Source organism: Pollicipes pollicipes, unplaced genomic scaffold (assembly GCF_011947565.3).
Source record: "Pollicipes pollicipes isolate AB1234 unplaced genomic scaffold, Ppol_2.1 Scaffold_6686;HRSCAF=7923_pilon_pilon_pilon, whole genome shotgun sequence".
In the NCBI taxonomy this organism is placed as follows: domain Eukaryota; kingdom Metazoa; phylum Arthropoda; class Thecostraca; order Pollicipedomorpha; family Pollicipedidae; genus Pollicipes; species Pollicipes pollicipes.
Genome location: NW_023596921.1, coordinates 33,874,282 through 33,889,281, shown reverse-complemented (window position 1 = coordinate 33,889,281; position 15,000 = coordinate 33,874,282). Strand labels below are relative to the sequence as shown.

At 50.1% G+C, this 15,000-nt stretch overlaps 1 protein-coding gene across 1 annotated transcript in view; it reads right to left on the bottom strand.

Moving 5' to 3' along the window:
- The window catches only part of LOC119107885 (serine/threonine-protein kinase BRSK2), a 111,119-nt gene that overhangs the window by 47,687 nt on the left and 48,432 nt on the right, over positions 1 to 15,000 (bottom strand). The window lies entirely within an intron of this gene.

The window sequence follows — 15,000 nt, the reverse complement described above, 5'->3', positions numbered from 1 at the left end:
TATATATATATATATATTCCATCCCTTATGTATGCATACACATAAATGCTCGTGGATTACATGAAAATATGAATCTGATTGAAAGGACTTGTGAAAAAAGTTTAAAAAATCAGCATTGGTTTTGTCTATTTCAAATGCTTATACTGGAGAGCGTTGGATTGGATGCCGGGACATTACATGATGAGGTGTTCATATCCTAACCTCGCCTCCCAAGCGTCCTAGGATCTTAACTATTCTGCCACAGATCCTCACACAATAACCTACAGGATCTTAGCCTGCCGCCAGGGTCCCAACACAGTCACGCGGTGTAAACACATTGTAAACGCACACCCCTTTCATCGGGGAAACCCCATGTGGGAAAACACGCGGGTGCTTACCCGCCCCGACATCAATATGTTGCCAGCACGCTGAGGTAACAGGGACGCCTGGTCCCCGCAGTGACCGTGCAGGCCGGCGTAATATATCAACACAGTTGTTTTTGTGGGTGCACAAACCAGCTTTGCGGGTGTGTAGAGGTTATTGTGGACACAGAACAGACAATATAAGTACCCTTGGGTGGACTTGCCTACACAAATAGATCTGAAACTACACCCGTGGTGGTGTGCCGCCACTTTTATCGGAAAACATCATAAGAACGCCTGGAATGAGCTAGTCAAATTGCTTGAAAACTCCGTGAAACATAAAGGCAATTGTTTATAAATACAAGCGAACCATAAACAATTTTATGTACTACTAATAAGTTGCGAGGCTTCGCACCTATCAGTATTATTAGCAGTATTAGTGTCCTTGACCACAGTGAGACAAAAGAGCATCGGAAAGAGGAAAACCTCATACAAGAGGGTTAGTGAAAAGTTCCCTGTCCTCTCACACACTGGTGGTGTTCACGCCAGAATGGATGGCAAAATGATAATTACTTGAATAAATTCGGATTTCCCGACCTCACAAACCGTGGTGCCTGACATCACGATCAAGATAAAAGGATTTTTCAAAGTGCAGTCAAGCACAGCCATGTAACGAGAGAACAGCAGTAAAATTGCGGGCAATTTTGGAACAGACTGTGGAAACCGTCTATTTTTGTCAACAACAAACAATTGATGTCGATCCTAAAGTCCAGCGCGTCCAAAGAATAAACCTAAGAAGTCCGTTCTCATAAAGCTCGAAATAGATCGCACTATCCATGCTCACACACCAACATAGCCTGATGCAACCCACATACCCGCCACCAGTGCATCTCTTGGCGCGAGGGTCGGCGAAGCGGAGCCACCAGGCGGGCCGCCACACGGCTGACGGAAGTGAACAGTGCAGAGGGCGGCAGTCAGTGCATAACAGCGCAGTCGGTGTAGAACAGCGCAGAGGCAGTCAGTGCAGAACAGTGCAGAGGGCGGCAGTCAGTGCATAACAGCGCAGTCGGTGCAGAACAGCGCAGAGGCAGTCAGTGCAGAACAGTGCAGAGGGCGGCAGTCAGTGACAGCGCGCCGGGCGAGCCGGGCCCGCCGGCGCACTATTTATATTAATGTCGCGTCCGCCGCGGTAACCGGCTTTCCGGCTTCAAATGGCTTTCTACGCAAATGAAGCTGCTGGGCGTGCGTCTTTGAATGGCCCTATTTGTGTGCCATTTGCATAGACAACGCAGCGTAACGCTTCTTAAGTCCACTCGCTTTTCAGCTGGTACCTTCAGCTGGCACAGCTTGCCCACCTTGAAACCTTCAGCTGGCACAGCTTGCCCACCTTGAAACCTTCAGCTGGCACAGCTTGCCCACCTTGAAACCTTCAGCTGGCACAGCTTGCCCACTTTGAAACCTTCAGCTGGCACAGCTTGCCCACCTTGAAACCCACTCAACCTTCGCCCGCCTCTTTCCTAATCCATTTCCGAATTCTCAAACCCTGTCCCCGCGGGCTTGCCCCGACGTCACGGGTGACGCCACGCCCACCGATGACGTCACTAACGGCATCGACCGCGCCGCCAGCGGCGGTCGGGACGAAGCCGCGGGCTGCGCTCAGGCACCCCTGTGACCGTGACGGTTGACGGCGTGTCAGACTCGGCGACTCCGACTCCGCCGGAGTCGCCCCCGCGTTTGCACTAGTTTGGGTCTTTGTGAGTTGTGGTGTGATGAAAAGCTGTGACCATTGTGATGCAAATCGACTGGCAGAACAGCATTTGATAAACGGTCATTCAGGCATGTTACAACAATGTCTAAACATAAAATACAAATGTGCAAGTATTTGCTGTGCCAAATAGCCAGTCGGATGGCTTTCAGTAAGGGAGCAGGTAATGCATTCCAACTCTTGCATTTATTTATTTGCGGTAGACGTTCTGAAGTCCCAGTCATCTCCCCGACGTGTAATGGGTCGCAACGACATAAATCACGTGTGCAAAAACAAGATGCAATTACACCATTAGCTTTAGGGCAGCGAGGATCGAAAGATCTTTACAGCGCGGAGGCACTCAGCAATTATTGGCGTGCAGGGATCACCGCCCTCCCCAACACACAAAACACACACACACACACACACACACACACACACACACACACCACACACACACACACACACACACACACACACACCACACACACACACACACACACACACACACACACACACACACACGCACACACACACACACACACACACACACACACACACACACACACACACACACACACACACGCACACACACACACACACACACACACACACACACACACACACACACACACACACACCACACACACACCGCACACACACACACACACACACACACACACACACACACACACACACACACACACACCACACACACACACTCCCCCGCTCCACATTTTTGACTCCATCACTGGGGAAACACTAGCAGGTAACGCAAATAGACACGGGATTATTGCGGCGCGAGTTCCGGTTGCGCAAAGCGCACCGCGCGGGAATAATGACCGGACACCTATGAAGACTATATTTAGTTGCAGTAATGAGAAAAATCACGGCCGTCTCATCATGGTCACGTGACATTTGTCTTTCATCATTCGGCTTATTCTCGCATCGGGCAGTGCAGCGTCTCTTGCGTGTAAAGGTTAATGCGACGATTAGTTCTGAATACTGAAAACTGCCGTTCAAAGTCTTCTTCGCATCCACAAGGTGAAAGGTGCTCAAGATAAAAAAGCGTTACAAATAAAACGTTCGTCTCTCCCGGCAACCTCAGCACGAGAGAAGCCTTCCCAGCGATTACACGCGCTCGTGATGCGACAAATAGGTGATTGGTGAGGGTTGACATATTCGGTGCATGTAAAAGTACCAGCGCAGCGGCATTTTGGAATGTTCACTGCGTCGTGACATGTTTCTTATGAAATACTATTATGCTGACCCACGAGATTCTCAACAAGATATCTTGAAATAATGTAAGACGATAATCGACGACATTGACGATAAATGGTTGCGACACTATCGCACGATTTCCGTATCATATATATCGTATTATATAATATCGTATCATATAATATCGTTATCGTATCCTATCGGTATCGTATGATATCGTATCTTACGGGACGTATCGTATCGTATCACATCGTGTCGCATCGTATCGCATCGTATCGTATGGTATCGTATGATATCGATCGCAACAATAGAGAAGTTGCAAATCCCAGATGATGTGTGATTTATTACCACGTGAAAAGCTAGTCCGCTATTCTCGATCGACCGGCGCCATTTGGGAATCAGCCGCTCCCGCCCAAATGATGTCGTCGTATTCCAACACTGATGCTACGTGGCCGTTGTACGCTGCCAATAACGCTCCTCAGTTACATCCTGACGTGCTGGAACAGAAACGAAACGATGAAATCAGCGGGGCTGAGTGCCTGCTTAGCCCAACTGAGGTTTTCAGACGGATGAGAATATATGTGCATTTCGTGCCGAGTACTACAAGTACCGCCGCGGATTTCAGAAATATGTTCGCTCTGATGTGATAATGTAATGTTTGGGCTGGACAGCGACGCGCCCGAGAGTCCTGCTTAAAATTTTGCATTGGTGATCGAGCGATAGTCCCTATTTCATACACCAGGATCACACACGATCAATGTCGGCGGTGACATCAGTTGCAACAGTATTATTGCATCATGAGAGAAGAAAGATGCAAACGTAGCATCCCGCTGTTCAGCCCACTGTTTGGGTTAAAAAGCGAGCTTTCGGAAGCACAAACTAATCTCGTAGAGCAAATAACAATTACATTACTGGCAGACACGGTCTATTCACACCTCAAACAGTAATAGGCTGGTTTGGGTGGTGAACATAACATATGAGGTACTTCGCTAAACCGCAAGTAGATCGTCTAACACAATGTAAGAGATGAAAACTAACTGAATTAATCCAAACAAGAATGCTCCCGAAATTGCCGCCGGCGGGCCAGGACACTCAGCATTGCTGACGTTATTCCCGACACGTTCTGCTATAGGCACACTCACAATCCGCATATTTAGCGCTTCACTCGTCGTCAGCGGTACCTTGCCTCGGTGCAATGACTGTGCGTCGCCGGCGCAAGTGCGGGCCGTGCTCATCAGACGCCGCCGCGTCCGGGTCAGGTCAGGGGCGCGGTAATGATGCGCGGCCCGCAGCGACCGAGTGGGCTGCTCACCAGACGGCGCACAAATAACGAACTCCGTCAGGGGAGACGCGATATGGGACACATTGGTCAATCATCACGATTGAGTTACATCGTCGTGGGAGGGATGAAAGGTGGATGTGTATATATACATATATATATATTGTATATATATGTATCTTTATATATAGATCTGTATATATATATATGTATTTTTATATAGAGATTTCTATACATACATATATATATATATATATATATATATATATACATATATTCATATGTCCATCTCCTAGCCGTTCTCGAGGAATAAAGCTGCTACTACTGTCTTAAAAAATGGGAGGGCGTTGAAATGGTGGTGCAGGAGAGAATGGATAAAGAAGAAGACATATTCAAAGCGTCGTGCTTATATGCTCAAAGGTGATAACAATCATTGCAAAGAGGGCACATCCATATTAAGTTATGTTGAAGCTATGAACGCAAAGACGCGCATAAGCATCTTTATTTTGGTGCGACTGCTTTGGATCTGTGCAGTAAAACAGGTGGGGAGAGGGAGGGGGAGTCCTCTCCTAGCCGCATAGAGGCACAGAGTGCAGTCTTGTTGTAAATGGTTAAACGCGCGTCATTGTGACGACGATTCTGACCCCTTAATACCCGTGCCTTACGAGAAATTATCCGACCTGTATATGCAACTTCTGCTATTATAAGGGAGTGTTTTCTAATTTGGCAAGGGCTGGTACACTTAGACCACGGCGCCGCCCGGACCTGTACACACGCAGAGACCTACACACGCTCGGAACGTTACAGATCGGCACACACACACAAACTACACACACGACCACACACAGTAAAAAAGACACACACACACACACACACACACACACACACACACACACACCACAAAACACACACACACACACACACCACACACACACACACACACACAACACACACAGCCCGGACTGGTACACACAGACACACGCCCTCGCCTGGACCGGTGCACATATACACACACACACCGCCTGGACCGGTACACACAGACACACACGCTGCCTGGACGGTACACACAGACGCACGCCCGCCTGGACCGGTACACGCAAACACACACACCACCTGGACTGGTACACAGACACACACCACCTGGACCGGTACACACAGACACGCACACCACCTGGACCGGTACACACAGACACACACACCACCTGGACCGGTACACACAGACACACACACCACCTGGACCGGTATGCACAGACACCCACACCGCCTGGACCGGTATACACAGACACGCACACCGCCCAGACCGTCACGGTTGCTAGCGTCCCGGGATACCCGTCTAGACACGTTGCCGCACCAATATTGGGCTCCGAATTTCCAGCGGACCTCTGCTGGGCACCAGCGCCTAGCGGCGAGGCACGTGACTGAGGCTGCCGCAGCGGCCGACAAAGCGGGGTGCGACGGAGCCCGCAACTGCCGCTGCGGAGGTCACAGGTCACGCTGAGGTCAGACCGGCTTCAGCCACACCGGTGTAGAAACGAGGGACGAGCGCAGAATTGGATGGGAGTAGCACGTCGGGTGTGTGAGGCTGCTTTAAACAGCACTCGCTGGTTAATCTCTCCTGCATCGCAGCACTTCAGCCGGTTCGTTGTGCCGTGAGTGGCATTCCGACAATATGGTCCTCACCATTTAGTACTCAATATTTTTCACGGTGGAAAGTGGACACTGGCATTACATGGAAACATCAGACCGTTCAGAAGCCAAAGAGAGTGCCTGTCAATTGTAGGTCGCGATTCCGCGGGCGAACGGACAATCACTTTTGCTTAACTAACAATATTTTATTCCACGATTCTCGTGAGGGCATAATGGTGCTGGTGGTCAAGCAATAATCTGATCAATTTATGTTCATGTTGGTCAGGGACGATGTTCAGAAACATGTCTCGCTGGTGGATAGACCAGGTTTCCAAAGGCGGCAGACACAGCCGTCCTCGGAACACATCATTTTTAGGTATTTTTATCACAGTCACAATACTGAATGACCTCATTTATGATGAACGGATTATCGGTCACTGTTATGTCAAAAGAGAACCGACGAGCTTTACAGGTACCAGATAAGTCCTGCGTGGGCTGATTCACGCGTGCCAGGCAAGTCAAGTGTGGCTGTGGTGAGATTTACACGCATCAAACGAGTTCGGCGCGGACTGATAATATCTGCGCGCTATGCTTCTCGTACGAGTGAATCTGCGCTTGCATTATCTGGATACACCTTTGTTGTCACACGTAAGAGGTTGTCAAATGGTGTAGAAGATTAACACACATTTTAACGATACAACTGCCTCCAGGCAGCACAGCTTTCTTTGCTCCATCCGGGTCAGGGCCACGCGCGCTTTGATTAAATAGACTTGGGTATGACAGAATGAATCGGTCAAACCATGTATGTAACAAACATACGGACGCGACATCTAAGGACACTTCATGATAACCTAAAGCTTCATTAGTCCGAATCGCCACAAGCTGGGGCTAAAAGGAAGCTCATTTCCGTTTAATAAAGGCCAGTCTAAATTGCAGCCATTCATTATGACACCCGCCCATAACGGGGCGTTGAGAGACCGGTTTCCAACGTAGATTGAGCCCTTTGGAATAATACAAGGCTTCTCACTATCCCACTGCAGTATGCTCTGTCACGCGGCCGAGCCGCTCACTGGTGCGCTGTCACGCGACTGAGCTGCTCACCGGAGCGCTGTCACGCGGCCGAGCCGCTCACTGGTGCGCTGTCACGCGGCCGGACTGCTCACCGGAGCGCTGTCACGCGACCGAGTCGCTCGCTGGTGCAGACAACACGATCATCCCCACAAATGTTACTCGCTAAGCAGAGGAATGAAGAAATTTAAATAACCTGGTGCTCTGTCCTGTGCATCCCGAGCGAGAGTTGAACTGGATGACGTATGATATGACTGATGAAATAAACAGACCCAGAAGGTCACATGAACAGCGTGAAGTACGTGATCAAAAACATTGGTGCAGGCTGTAGCGGTTTTGTCGAATGGATAAGATCCACCCCGGAAAGCTCGATCCCCAAAGAAAAATTTACATTCACTTAGTACTTTAAAATAAGTGGTATATATGGAAGTGTTTTAACGGCTTGCGAAATGGCCCAGGTAAGTGCTTCAAGACCTAGGTATTTTAAGACCTAGGTATCTAAATAGGTAATATTGTCTGGATATTATGTGTGCCGGACGTAACAGCTCACCGTTGCTTTGTACTTAGTATCGACAACAGTTGATATAGATGTAAATCATTTAGGCGTAGATCCCACCCCTGCCGTCCGTCCCCACAGCGCTACATACACCTGACGTGAGTGTGCCATGCCTGCAGTGATGAGACGGAATGATGACCAGGAGGCCCTCCGGCAACATTTCTTAACTTGTGTTTTATCGTAATATTAGCAGAGTTGTGGGCTTATACTCTATGATCAGAAAAAGATCCATTATAGGCTTTATACATCGCTAAATATAAAACGTCTTTGAACAGACGAAACGTCAACAAAATTTAAAGTAGCTACAAATAGCGGCCTTTTAATTCTCACCAGGACTGTCTACTACGTAGCTAATTCACTGGTATGATATGCTCCACAACATGAACAGTTATCAGCAGTCTCCAGCACCAATGGATTGTTGCGTAATCCCACTGCAGTACGCAATTGTCTGCTTGACCAAGGAGTCAGCCGCAGGCTGCCCTCCGGTGTTTCCTAAGTGGATACCAAGCCGCAATAAGCGCGCCGCACGAGAGCAATCTCCGGCGCCGCACCGCGGCTAACTTCACCGCACTGAGGGCAAGGACCGGGCCATTTGACAAAGCCAATTTCCCCGAGGTGATTCCGACTCGTCGATTCCTCGACGGAATTTGGCAAATGGCTCCATCACTCACACCTGCCACCACGGCGGAGACGCTTGGTGTGCGGTGTGCGGCGGCCTCGGCTCCGCCCTCCCCCCCCCCCCCCCCCACCGCCTCCGCCGATGGCCGGCCATCTCACGGCGGCGTGGGCTGACGCCCAGCGCCTACCCACCCTCACCGGACACCGGCGGCAGACCGCATGTTATTCTAGCGCCGCCCCAGCGCGCACCCCTCGCGGCCGGACCGTCACCAACGACGGGCCGATCCGTGGACATGTTATTGGCGTGTGGCCCTAGCTGCGTCTGGAGGGTCAACATGCCCGTGGTGACGCCGGCCATTCGCTGTCGCAGACACGGGGGGGGGGGGGGGGAGACGCCCAGGATGGACAGGCGCCGTCGATGGAGGAGTCACGTGACGCTGATTTAAGGCCACTCACGGCCAATACTGACATCTCATTTGTAATCCGGGCATCAAGTATTACACGTCATCGACAATCGTATTTAGTTTTTCTACATTAATAATTATTTTTGACAATACAAAATACTGCTTAAGCATCATGCCATGTTGTTAAGAGGGTATTGAATGCATAAATAAACGTCAAGTCATTATTTCTCACCAAACGTGCGATCGTTATTCGTGTGTCGTCGCTGCACACTCTGTTTACTTGTTTTCCTTCCCATTTCATGGCAAGGAGTGGCACAAGCACTCCGTTGTGTTCTCCGCTCGGGGTAGCGGAGACCCCGGGCGGGAGCACTCCTGGCCACCGGTTCACCAGTGGTTGCTAGGTGGAAGGAAAACATTGTGCGCTTTATATAGATCAAGTAACCGTGCGCTATACGATTAAGTGAATTTACTCGTAGAGAAATATGCTTAAAAGGTGTTTGCTAGATGCCTGCAACTTCAACCACCCACAGAAAACTGCCTCTTAACAACGTCGATAATTGACTTCTTTTAACTACAAACTACAGTGTAAGACTCGTCGAACTTTTTTGAATGCTTGTTACCAGTTCAAGGGCCAACATTGCACAGGTTGCGTGCGCAATAAGCTTCAAAGCCAGCTAAAATGGCAACCTCGCAAAATGGGAGGCATAGCAAGCGAGCGAGCCAAAAACAGAATGTGGGATCCATAGCAGTCTGAACATCATGGACGTAGAAAACAGTTCATGTTCATGCAGCCATAATTTCAATACGGCGGTTTAATTTTCATAACAAAGTGGCAGGTTGGTCATGCGTTCGCCAACAATCGAGCGCACTCTGCCTTGTTCGTGACCTTTGGGCACCAGCTCAGTGTCATTTCGTTAAGTGATTTCTTCGACCTAGTGATTCTGAACTGACTGGATCATGCTTTTGGTAAAACGTTGCTGAGCTTATCTGCAATGGATGAGCATGCCCAATGCTTTTGCAAAGGACTTGTCCAGCGGTGCATCTGCAATGTATGAACTTATCACATGTGGGCTGCAAAGCTGTAAGCCTGTCAAAAGCGTTAGGTGGAGCGAGATCGGATCGGGTTTCGTCGGGTGGATGGGCTGGGGTGAGATGGGACGGGATGGGATGAGATGACATGGAATGGGATGGGATGTGATCAGGCTGGCTCAGCCGACCCATCCAAACACGAAGCCTTCATAATTTTCGTAAAAGCTTTACAAACAGCTTCGAGACTTTGTCGCGGCATCTTCTGTAGCTGGTATTCCAACACGAAAAAGGCACAGAAAACTTGCCAAATTTGTTTTGCTTCGGCTTCATCATCTTGCCGAGACATCTCCGGACGTTTCTGATAGCACTAATGCTGTGGACCGGCGTGCCCAAACACGGATGGTCTTCGTGGCTGTTTCATAACTAATTTTTAGCCCTTCAAGCACTGCGCAAGCTTCCAGCCCTGAACAGTGCATACGCTGGGCAAACAGCCAAAGCAAAACTCAGAACTTGCCAGCAAAAACCTTGACGCTTGAAAATCTTTACAGGGATCTCAGATTTTCGCAACCGAAGCAGCGCTGCCGCTCTACGGCGTGGCCGCGAGGGACGGCGTAATGTCAGCCCACGCCCGGTCGTCAGCGTGCCGCCGTCGCTGCGCCGTCCGCCCTCGGAGAAGCAGCGCGCTGTCGCGCCGCCTTCGTATCGCCGCTCTCATCCGAGCTCATGCATAAAGTATCGCATTTTCACCACACAGCCACTGCAACATATCCATAACGCCGGAGCCGTCAGGCGGCACGACGCTGCATTGCGGCTAACCGGTTCGTGTGAGCTCTCAGATCCCGCCGACGGCGGCAGAGGTCACAGGCGCCTGGTACCGCCCTCCCATGGGGCGCGAATCTGCTTTTGGTGGTTGGAAAGAACAGGTTCTAAATTGTATCTCGATATCATGCATTAAAGAGCCTTAGTGTGGCTGTAGGGGTGCGTGCTTGAGGTCGCATGGAGGAGTTCCTGATGATATTGGAAAATAGGGTGCGATAAACGGCGAAGAACGCGGGCCAAGCGATGGTAAAGGTGGTAGGGAGAACAAACGACGCTCGGAATACTCAGCCTCTGCCATAAAGGAAACTCTGACCAAGACCTATGGGCCTCTGCAAGTCAAAACTGGTAGCGGTGTAGATGACTCGCAAGCAGCCGGTCAACGATAATATTACCAATAATAAAAACAAACACGTGTATCATAGATTAATAATATACAAGTGCTTCCGCGCTTGCTTCGCCAAGCGTCTGTGGTAGATTTGCGTTTACATTACTGTGGAATTCATTTAATGTCATCTTTGGGCCAAACTGAACTCAGGCTGTCGGGTTGCCAGACGGGAACCGAGTGTAATGTGTTAGCTGCCAGGCACGTCCAAATCTCGCTCTCCGGATTTCCACTTCGGTTGGAGTGTTGTTATGCATTCCAAAAGTTCAACAATCTCACACTTCCTACCGCTGTAAATTCCAGATCTCTCTAATGCCGCCACTGCCACTTGTCAATGCTGCTGCAGTATTTTTGTGTTGCGATGCTTTTGGTGACTCCGAAACACACCCTGTGAGGTCAATAGTATTGTTGTTTGCCATAGCAGTGAGCCCCGCTGAAATTTTCCTGCATTTCGTAGGTCCCCTTATCGCACCTGTTGCAAATTATTACTCACCCAGTGTGTGTGGCCTAATGCATTTCATTGTCACTACGGCTCACTTTTCTCGCCACAACGAACGAATGAATGCATGTATAAATCATTGAAGGGCTGACGGACGCCGACAAAAGCGCGAGCGCGCCTCGTCGTTTTACTAGAAAACAAACAAACAAAAACTGGCCGCCAGCGACTGAGCGATCATCCGATCAACATTTGGTCAACGTGAAAATGTGGAGTCGAAAGCTGGACGGGGTAGTGCACAAAATGAAGAATAGATGAGCGTTAAATACAGGCAACGAATCGGCACACGCAATGATGTACGTTTTGCCACGATCCTGACAGCGGTTTCGACGACAGCGTGTTGCATTCGACGCCGTTTTTCGAAATGCAGATAATCCCAGCATGCCCGACGATTATCGGCACAACCGTGCGTCGCCGCACAAACTCGTATTGTTCACATGAATTGACGAAGGTGCGTCGGCCGATACCTTGGAAGTCGTTTCGCGACTCCACGTACTCCAGCTGCCGATATTTAGTACAAAACGTCAAAACCGGTCAAAACAATCGATGACAAGCGATGAGATGAGAAGACAAGCAATGAGCGTCCAGGCCTTTTTGAATCAATGGGCTGGTCAAAGAAACTTAATTAAGTTTAGTATGATGCGCCGTGTATGTTGCGTGCATATTTTCCACACTTTGTTCGGTCATTATTTTACTCCGTGTGGTCCCTTTCATAATAATGTTATCGAGACTGCGCATTATCGCCAAACCTTGCGTTATCATATCAACTCACCCGTCCGGTTTCGTCCCGACGTTTGCACTCCCTATGACCCATTCTTACGCCGCTGCCGGCACCAGGAGCTCATAACACATGATTAAGCTGGCCGGGGCGAGAGGTGTCTTCAAATGACGCGAATTTAGGGCTAAGCCGGTCAAACTGAACGGGAAGGTGAGGCGGCTGCGGGGATCGTGGGAGAAGAAGACACCACCGTGTACAACGCTCAGCGACTTCTGCTCCGAGGCGCCGATGACGTCACATGCGGTGGAGTCCAGCTGGCAACAAGTCCAGTGGAAGACGTGACAAAAACACGCTCGTGTATACGTTACGCTTTCGCTGAGCGTCACCCATGACAACACAGCTGACCTCCGATGTAACCTCCCTTGACTTCACGTGCCGCTGTCGTCTGGGGAACGCGCTCGTGTAACAGTATGTGTCATTTGTTTGGGCTCGTTAGAAACACATATTCAGTAGTTGGTGACCGGTCCGACCTAAGCGCCCATGCTGATGGCGCCGAATCTTTGACTGTATGGGCGATAACGAAGTGAGGTGTTCCAGAATGGTGCTGGGCTCAGTCGTGGCCATTTATCCGCTTTCGGTCCATTTGATTGGCACAATACGGACACAGTGGCCTATCTATCCTGACGCCGTAAGCACAGCAGGGGCATGGGCACATAACAGCGCTCGGAGGCACGTGCCTTCCATCACCGTCGCAGTTACCGAATTTATGGCGTGTATTGATATGCACGTGACTTAATTCTGGCGGTGAAATATTTCAGGTATGCACGTAAAAAAATACATCGAGAGCATGTGATGTTGTACCACGATATGTCATAAATTGGGAGTACCTGCGGCGCATCAAGCTCCGTGTTCAGTAACAGATTATTGAGTTGTCCCTCTCAATTGTGAGATTCTGCTTGCGCCCCAGCGGCACAGCGTGCAGTGGCAGCAATGCTCAGAACATCCCCGCTTTTCCAGCATCTTCGACTAGAAAGTCAGCTGGCGTTATAGGCTGCGCCGCAAAGCTAACCCGCCCTGCGGCGCAGCCTAGCAACGCATGACGTCATGCGACTGCAAGCCGGCAGAGTCGGGCCACCTGCGATCCGAAAGAAAGCCAGGCGCAAACGGCATGGAGAGCAGGCCGTCTGCGAGCGCCCGGAGTCTGCGTCCAGACCGTCGGCATGGCAACCAGTCGGCTTGGCCGGGTCGACGACAGTTCGCTCATGATCCCGCCCAGGGCAGGCGAAAAAGCGCCCTCTGATGCGACGCGCAGCTGGTGGACAAAAACGACGCGTCTGAGACGAAAAACCAGCCCAGCTGGGTGTCCACGCTACCCTGAAACGGCAGACGAGCCGCGTTTACTGCCTGCGAGCAGGATACAGCGCGGAGCAAGGGGCACTACGAGCCCCTCGCGCTTCGTGAAGTATCGAGTTCCGCCGTTCGGCATACCGTGCTTCTTTCAAACACAAGTTCTTTGGTGAACAGATTCAGGTGTAAGACTCGTGCTTACCTAAGCCGCATTCCTCAGCATAATACTTATGCAGTCATGCAGCGTTAATGAAGCACGGTTGATGCGCATATCATCAACCAATACAGGCGGAAACTGTTCTACGTTGCGAGTGCAGCAGCCAAATGCTCTTCAATTCTAAGCCCATGTTTCAGGAAATACGACTCCATGTTTGGAAATGTCACGACCCCTACACGCCACCGCTTGCAGTGGTTGGTGGCCACATCGCTCTCCGGGATGGCTTTCCTTCACAGAATGCCGTGAACATTCGTCTGAGCGTCAGGTAAAGGTCATGGCAATAACTTCAGATGTCCCGCTTGATCCGATCATCCACCAGTCATGGAGCGTCTAAAGAGCCGAGGGACATCAAGCGTGCAGGGTGATGGTTCCGAAGTTACATAAGAGAGGTTGGTGCTCGTGGAGCGACCAGCTGCCGCATCACCTGCTCTTGGTGGCTTCATGGGGGAAGGCGCCGAAAATGGCAGCATTCGGGGATGGATAAGGCTTCGTTCCTCTTGGCAGGAACGTTCCCCTGTTTTCAGCGGTTTTCCTCTTTTTTTCTACAAAGCGCGGCCCAAATCACGGAAGTTGCCAAAACTGCCAAAAAACGCCAAAAAGCTCAATAGTGGTAGCACAAAAGTTGCGTACGTCCCCAAAACGGTGGACGAAGTTTCCTAGTAAGGATGTAGTTCCATATTAAATTGGGGGAGGGGGCCCCGCCCACTCCAACATTGAGATGAGTCCACCTCAACTTTGAGAAGGAGTTGGGTCGAGTTCGGGAAGAAAACCCGTTTTGGGCGTATTTTGGAGGTGGGGTGCGTACTTGTTTCACTACCCACCCCATTTTATCTTCAAAATTATACGCAAGGCACCCATGCACTTCGTAAGACAACGCTGATGGTAATACGGCTTTACGTCGGAGCGCCGCCACTGTCTGCTCCTGACAAAGTTCATGCTATCGAACCACGTCAAAGTGCGTGAAGGAGACCTTTGTAGCTGGAAATATTATGCCTGTGTAATGCTGTAAGCAGGCTGTAAAGCGCCCAGACAATCCCAACGAATCAAAGGTCAAATTGCTGGCAAAAAATAGCGCAATAGGTTATCAAGCTTGGAAATGTGCGGGTTTTGGTAGTAGGCACTCTTACTTTTATTA